This window comes from Lepidochelys kempii, chromosome 15 (genome assembly GCF_965140265.1).
Source record: "Lepidochelys kempii isolate rLepKem1 chromosome 15, rLepKem1.hap2, whole genome shotgun sequence".
Lineage (NCBI taxonomy): Eukaryota > Metazoa > Chordata > Testudines > Cheloniidae > Lepidochelys > Lepidochelys kempii.
Window position 1 is genome coordinate 30624766 of NC_133270.1, and position 8742 is coordinate 30633507.

Sequence of the window (8742 nt, forward strand, 5' to 3'; positions counted from 1 at the left end):
GCTTCTACCTCAGATATGGTGATGTCTACCTCCATATCCTCATTCCCATTTATCATGCTACCATTATCCCTAAGATCCTCTTTAGTCTTATTAAAGACTGAGGCAAAGTATTTGTTTAGATATTGGGCCATGCCTAGATTATCCTTGACCTCCACTCCATCCTCAGTTTTTAGCGGTCCCACTTCTTCTTTCTTTGTTTTCTTCCTATTTATATGACTATAGAACCTTTTACTATTGGTTTTAATTCCCTTTGCAAGGTCCAACTCTACTTGACTTTTAGCCTGTCTCACTTTATCCCTACATATTCTGACCTCAATAAGGTAGCTTTCCTTACTGATCCCTCCCTTCTTCCACTCCCTATATGCTTTCTGCTTTTTCTTAATTACCTCTCTAAGATGCTTGCTCATCCAGCTTGGTCTACAACTCCTGCCTATGATTTTTTTCCCCTTTCTTGGGATGCAGGCTTCCAATAGCTTCTGCAGCTTTAATTTAAAATAATCCCAGGCCTCCTCTACCTTTAAACCCATAAATTCTTCAGTCCAATCCACTTCCCTAACTAATTTCCTTAATTTTTGAAAGTCAGCCCTTTTGAAATCAAAAACCCTAGTTGCAGATTTATTTTTGTTAATCCTTCCATTCAGTTTGAACTGAATTAGCTCATGATCACTTGAGCCAAGATTATGCCCTACAACCATTTCCTCTATGAGGTCCTCATTACTCACCAAGACCAAATCTAAAATGGCATCCCCTCTAGTCGGTTCAGCAACTACTTGCTGAAGGAATCCATCAGCTATCGCATCTAGGAAAATCTGAGCCTTATTATTATTACTAGCACTCGTCCTCCAGTCTATATCTGGGAAGTTAAAGTCTCCCATGATCACACAGTTTCCATTAGTATTTACTTTATTAAAAACATTAAAAAGGGCTCTATCCATATCCAAATTAGATCCCGGCGGTCTATAGCACACCCCAAGCACTATCCCAGGGGAGGCTCTAATAGTTTTCTTCCCCAATTTAATTGTTACCCAGACAGACTCAGTCATATCCATTTCATCGCTTCTTATTTCTTTACATTCTATCTCATCATTGATATACAGTGCTACTCCACCACCTTTACCTTTATTTCGGTCTTTCCTAAACAGCACATACCCTTCAATACCTGTAGCCCAGTCATGACTACTATTCCACCAGGTCTCTGTTATACCTATAATATCTGGTTTCACTTCCTGCACTCTAAAAATAACCTCATATCATCTCTTCCTCCATTCATGTTTTATGAGTTCAAGGTCAATTTGATCAGTTCCATTTGTTCTCTTTCAATTATTTCCCGTAGCTGAAATTTTCTGTCATAATATCCTTTGGGAACATTTGTGGCTCTATGGTTATGATTCTGATATTTTCATAATATTAAATTCTAAAATGCTGTTTTCTGTAGATAAAAGGAAGATATAGCTGCAGTTAAAAATTTGTGCCCCTAAACATTCATTTCTTTGAATCAAAGCTGTGTAATAACTTGTGGAACATACGTTTATTTTAAAAATTAAATTACAAAATAGAGTTGGTTTGACACTTGAATATACTGTAGCTTTGAACATTATCACCTCATTTTTGTAAGCTATTTGAAATTATCTGGATTTTGATTTTTAAAATGGCAGTAAAATCATCTGTCATTTAATATTCACTGCATTCCCTTTGATAATTGCTTATAGGAATCAAATATTAATATAAATATATCGTTATTTATTTTCCTTCAGTTTTATTTTTGCCCAGAATATTAAAATGAATTGTTGAAGCTTTGTAGAAGTTTAGTGTTTTGCACCATTCCACTGTCTTAGTCAGTAATTTCACATTTCTGAAAGAACGGTTATCTTAACAAAACCCCCACACTTGTATTCATGGTAAAGTATTTTATCACTAATAAATGAAGGTTTCGCTTGGAAAACTTAAGAGTCAGATTTTATACTGTAGAGAGAGATTTAAAATTTAAGAATTCTGAAGCCAGAGATTTGTTGTCGTCTTAACCAATTGTTGCTGTTTTAGATATCAAATTCTATGTCTTTATGGGAGAAACACAATTGTTTTTTCATGAGGATCTTTAAAGAATATTAATATGTTGTAAAACTTGTTAAAAATTAAAAATGTGAGATCAGACTTGGTATTGTCTTTTAGACAGCTGAACCCCCTTTGTACACTCAGTGTGCTTATAAAATGTTCAGGGAACTAAAAATTTTTTAAAATAGCTGGTTGCCTCAACAAAGCTAAATTCAACATTAAATGCAGCTTTTCAATATATTGCTATCTGCAAGGCTGTAAATGTTTATTCAGCTCTAGTGCCGGCTTTTATTTTATGTAATTGTAGGTAACCTTTTCCTTTTCATTTTAGAGCACTGAAAATATATTCCAGACAACGTCAGATTCACCCTCATACAGCTTGGGTGTTGCTGGGGATATTTCTCAATAATTCTGTATATTAGTTCTTCTGACATATGAGCTGATGAATCTCTGAAATCCCTAATCCTACAGAGACTTGTTTATGTGCATCAATGTAATCAAACCCCTGAGTAGTGTGATTGAGACTGTGCATATGAGTAAAGTTAAGCATGTGTTTAAGCTTTTAAAGGCTTGGGGCCTAACAGGCTTCAGAATTGTCCTTGAAAGACATGGGGCTCACCCTACAGTTCTCCGGGTGAAGAAAGACCATGGCAGTTTGAGTGTGCAAGGAATAAGTTAGGCCTTCCGATTTACTGTTGTGAATTAGGGCCCCAATTTGGGACAGCGCTTTAGCAGGTGTGTAAGTCACATTGACGTTTGTGCTTTAACCGCTCTCCCAAATTGGGATGCTTTCCTGAATCAGCACCTAAGTCTGGGAGAAGCAAAATATCATTCATTTATACTGAAAAACAGAAGTATAACTGTGGAACTCTTCAGAAATGGGTATTTTCCATTAGTTGGGACGTGCTGTGCGGCATTTCAGTGAACACCCTGTAAAATGGCCCAAGGCCTCATGGTGTTTAAGCTAAAAATTAGGGGCAATTGTTCAAATCTATTAAGTGCTTGAGTACGAGCTTGCAAAACTGTAGAGGAACATTTATAATGCTGTTAATTTCTTTACCCAGGTATAGGTCATCCTTGTAGTTTAAATATCATTGTTTAAATGCTTCATCAGAAAAGTTATGCTTTAGCTTCATTTCATTATCATGCTAGTCCAGCTAGATTTAAGGCTAAAATCTAATATTTTTAATAATACTTTGCAGAGATGAGCTCATTTATCATCATAAATACATGAGTGTACTGAGTGTTCATTTGGGGCTTACTCCAACACCTATTGAAGTCAGTGGGCATTAGATCTAAGTGTCAGTTCTCAGAATGGAGAGAGGTAAATAGTGGTGTCCCCCAAGAGTCTGTACTGGGACCAGTGCTGTTCAACATATTCCTAAATGATCTGAGAGAGAGGGTAAAGCATCAGATGGCAAAATTTGCATACAATAAAAAATTACTCCAGATAGTTAAGTCAAAAACAGACTGTAAAAAGTTACCAAGGGGTCTCACAAAAGTGGGTGACTGGGCAACAAAATGGCAGATGAAATTCAATATTGATTAAATGCAAAGCAATGCACATTGGAAAACATAATCCCAACTATATATATAAAATGGTGGGGTCTAAATTAGTTGTTACCGAACAAGAAAGAGATCTTGGAGTCATTGTCAATAATTCTCTGAAAAGATCCACTCAATGTGCAGCGGCAGTCAAAAAAGCAAACAGAATGTTGGGAATCGTTAGGAAAGGGATAGATAACACGACAGAAAATATCATATTGCCTCTAGATAAATCAATGTTATGCCCACATCTTGAATACTGTGTGCAGATCTGGTCGCCCCATCTCAAAAAAGTTATATTGGAATTGGAAAAGGTATAGAAAAGGCAAACAAAAATGATTAAGGGTATGGAGCAGCTTCCATATGTGGAGAGATTAATAAGACTGGGATTTTTCAGCTTGGAGAAGAGACGACTAAGAAGGGACATGATTGAGGTCTATAAAATCATGACTGGTGTGGAGAAAGTAGATAAGGAAGTGTTAGTTACTGTTTCTCATAACACAAGAACTCTAGGGGTCACCATATGAAATTAATAGGTAGCAGGTTTAAAACAAACAAAAGGAAGTATTTCTTCACACAACGCACAGTCAACCTGTGGAACTCCTTGCCAGAGGATGTTGTGAAAGCCAAAACTATAACAGGATTAAAAAAAGAATTAGATAAGTTCATGGAGGATAGGTCCATCAATGGCTATTAGCCAGGGTGGGCAGGGATGGTGTCCCTAGCCTCTGTTTGCCAGAAGCTGGGAATGGGCGAGAGGGGATGAATCACTCGATTATCTGTTCTGTTCATTCCCTCCAGGGCACCTGGCACTGGACACTGTCAGTAGACAGGATACTGGGCTAGATGGACCTTTGGTCTGACCCAGGATGGCCGTTCTTACGTTAGGGTTTAAAAGCAAAGGCACTGAGATGCTGGGTGAGTTTAGCACATGCCTGGACCATACTGTTCCTGTATGTCGGCCCAGCGTCCGCAATTCGGCATGTGGAGCGTTACTGAGCTCAGTTACATTCAAGCTTCCTGTAATTTCAGTGACTCCCTCAGAGATGTGACAGAGCTCCCTCCCCCGCACTCCACTTTCCCTGAAGAAAAAATAAAATAATATGGCAGTAATATTGCCACTGTTCTTATCAATATACATGTATTCACAGTCTTTTACATAGATTACAGGACATACCGTGCATTTGGGGCTAAAAACAAAGAAATCAGTTCAAGAAATCAGTTCAGGCCCTGATCCTACAAACTTTTAAGCACATAAACACTGCTACTGAAGTTAATTGGACTTGATTCAGCAGCACCATTAAGGTCAATGGGAGTTTTGCCATTGACTTAAAGGAACATAGGATGAAGCCCTATGTGCAAAAAGTTACTCGTATACTTACTTTTTTAGTATTGAGGCCTTAAATATTAGTAAACTGTTCATGAAAGATGAAATACCTGGAGCTCTGTGTTTGTTGTGATTTTCTTTGGCTGTTGTACAGACAGCTACATTCCTATTTAGTATCATTTATTTTTACACGGTATAGATGTGCACAAATCACTTTCTTTACTTTTCCCACTTGGCAAATATTGGTGATGCAGTTACCTTAATTCTGAAATATTCCCATTCTAAATACTTATGGGGACAGGTTATTTTGAACTGTGCTGCAGAGAGTAAAGAATTCTAGTTGTGTTATTTTAAGAAATGAGTCAATAATTCTGCAAGTTAAAAAACCCTGAAAATATTGTTATAAAAAATTATAGTATTTCTTAATTTGTAATATTGTACAAAATGGAAAATATCTAAAATATATAGAGAAAATATATATACAAATGTCTGCACAAATTGCAAATGATTTAATTTTGTGTTTCCTGTTGATTTATATTCCATGATGTACATATTATGTGGATTGTCATTTATTGCATATTGGCTGTTTTAATACTGTTGTTAAATTGTAATTTTATTTTATTTTAAACTAATCATCACAGACCCAGCTTTATTTTGTTAATGTAAAGGTTGCTACTCTGTGTAGGTATAAAACCAAGAATTCTATTTTAACAAAAAAACATTTTATATTATTTATTGAATCCATATATTTCTTCAACTTGTGACATTCCAGAAAATTCCTGCTCCTTATCTGTATAGCTTGTTATTTAACGAGATGGCAGTTCCTTTCAGATAGAAGTAAACAGCTTTATTCTGTTTTTTTCATAAATAAAGTCAAATTAATTTCAGTAACAATCTGTCCAGTTTACCATTTTATTGTAAAAATAAAAACACACCCTTTTTTGCAGTTACCTAGATCATCTTTTTAGTGCAATGGCTGAGTGAATGAAGCATCATATAAACATCCTTGCAAATAAAACCCATCAGCTCAGTTTGCTGGTATTCACAGCTTTTATTCCTGAACATTCCAGTGAGCGAGGTTTTATTCTCAAGAATGGTCATGGAAAGCAAACTGTTACAAATGCTCGTGCAAATAATCACAAAAGGATGTTTACAGTGGCAGTGCTGTCTCAGCCATTTTAGAAAGCTCATTACTAGTCATGGAAAACATATGAAGAGTTACCAGTGCTCACAGTTTTTTTTGTGAACAGAAAAAGGGACTTCCCCTGTTCATAAAGCTTACATCATCCAATCAGGAAACAGAAATAGTGTCATGGAACATAGGTGACCAGTCACACTGCGTGGCTAGCAAATACTCCTAAGTTGAAATGGTATTGCTTAACTCCCACTGAAACCTTCAAAATGGCATTTCAATTGTATTTAAGTAGCACATGGGTCTCCGGCACATGGGAATGCATTTCACCTATAGGGAGAAGTTTGCAACTAAACTATTGGCTGACTTGACTTCTGTCTTCACAAACTATTGTGACTATTGGACAATTCTGTAAAATTATGATCTAGTGGTGGATAATTTACTAACAGACAATAGGGCTAAATTTATTAAATAACTCATTTGCTAAAACTCACCCATCTCTAAGCATGCCATCTACGCTTTGAGGAATACATTGCAGCATAAAAGAATACGTTTTTAATCTCCACGTATTGGGAAACTTCAAGTACTCTTTAGTATTTCATTAAATAACATCGTGCTTATGGAGAGCTCACCATCAAGTGTTCCTTTTACCCACCATCGGAATTAAGCCTCTTCTTAACAAAAAAGAAAAGGAGGACTTGTGGCACCTTAGAGACTAACCAATTCAGCTGAGCATAAGCTTTGTTAGTCTCTAAGGTGCCACAAGTCCTCCTGTTCTTTTTGCGAATACAGACTAACACGGCTGCTCCTCTGAAACCTGCTTAACAAACTAGCACAAATGCTTTATTCAGAGCTGGAGACAGCACTGTGTAAGGCTGACTACTTTTCTTTGGTTTGATTGTTTTTGTTTTGTTTTCCATTTTCCCAGTCTTAAATTGTTTGACCACATTTAATTGCTATTGCTATCAAGCAAACCAGAATTTTGAGCAGTCCTGCCTCATGAGCATCCACAGAGAGAGATTAGGCCACAGTGAAGTAGGCAGTGCTGCCAGCATAAAGCTTCTCTCTGAAGCCCTCTCTTAAATGCACTATGAGGTTGATAGAACTGATTCCAAATCAGTTAAACCCAAACATACCAGAGCAGAACAGGTTTCAGAGGAGCAGCCGTGTTAGTCTGTATCCGCAAAAAGAACAGGAGGACTTGTGGCACCTTAGAGACTAACCAATTTATTTGAGCATAAGCTTGCATCCGATGCAGTGAGCTGTAGCTCACGAAAGCTTATGCTCAAATAAATTGGTTAGTCTCTAAGGTGCCACAAGTCCTCCTTTTCTTTTTGCAGAGCAGAACGGTTCTTTATAATATCGAGAGGTTTGAGTTTGAAGTCCTGTATTAGAGGGTAGATTGTACCTTGGCATCAGGATTTTCCTGACGTGCTTGTTGTTTCCATTCTAGCTTATTAGAGAGCGGAATGGAGAGAGGCATAAAGGGATTTCGGTATGAGGCTGTAGCTGAGTACCGTGGAAGGATAAAGTTTTCCCTATTGAAATATGTACTTGTTTCTTTCTTAAGAGAGAGCGGTGACTGAGCAGGTGAGGTGAACTAGTGCAAATCAAAGCAGACTGAAAAACAGAATAAAGTTAGAACTTCCTGAGAGAGGCATTTTCTTACTCACTTCATTTTTGTGACTTAATTCAGAAGCAGCAGTAGAGGAGCAGATTTATATTAATAGCAATGAGTGATTAAAAAAATTGAAAGCGAGCCTGTTTTCAGTGTGTGATTTAATGGTAAGAAAAGCCAGGATCTGTAAATCACTTTAGATATTGTATCTGAGGAACATTTGTTTTCTGTGTTTTGTTCTTTTCATATTTATTGCGCAGAGGAGGTTTTATACCTCATCAATACACCACTGGTGCGCGTTCGAAGCCGGATCTTCCACAGAGACTCTGTGTCCCCAGGTTCCAGTCCTCGGCAGTTTCTGTGCTGTGCCATACTTAGTTACTTCTACCATTATTGTTTTTTTAAGAATTATTTTGAACAGCTAAGCTGCTTCTGAGTGTTGGTCGACTGCTCTCATGCAAAGAGAACTCCAATAAAAACCCCATGTGAGCATGCTATTGTGTTTCATTCTTTCCATGCTATTGTGTTTCATTCTTTCCATGCGATTGTGTTTCATTCTTTTAAAAAAAAGGACAAGGCTGCGTGAGCTTTTCTAGGTAAGGGTACACTGGCCTGTTGGGCATACGGGCACTGTGACTCAAGGTGACGCAGATTTTAAGACCCTCCTAAAGAAATATTTTGGGAGGGAAGAGGAGGAGAAGGTTACAGAAGCATGACATGCTTGCACCTGTGCAGTGAGACTGTTTAGAAAGTGAGGTCATGATCCCTCTGCTGCGCTTGCCAGGGCTAACCGACGCCTTATTCTCTGTGAATGGTATTTGCCTTGGCAAGGTGGGAAGCAGTTCATCCCTTTTTCTACTCTCCCATAAAACTATGCTTCATACAGAGAGCATATCAACTCCACCCCTACCAGGCAGCCGGAGTCTAGATGATTGCCAGTTACATGTGGTATATAAAGGCAGTTTCCCGACCGCTTTCCCTCACTCTGCTTTGCACCCTCTCCTGGAAGCATGGAGTCTTTGTTTAGTCTTCTACTGCTTTCATCTCAGCTTGTCTTGGAGGAAAGAA

The 8742-nt window shown here is 37.7% G+C and overlaps 1 protein-coding gene across 1 annotated transcript in view; it reads left to right on the forward strand.

Annotated features, from left to right (window-relative positions):
- The window catches only part of GRK3 (G protein-coupled receptor kinase 3), a 123260-nt gene extending 115092 nt beyond the window's left edge, over positions 1-8168 (forward strand). The window contains exon 22 of the transcript XR_012155089.1: positions 2384-8168. The gene's annotated coding sequence lies outside the window, so the exon portion shown is untranslated. The remainder of the gene's footprint in view (positions 1-2383) is intronic.
- The last annotated feature ends 574 nt before the right edge of the window (positions 8169-8742 follow it).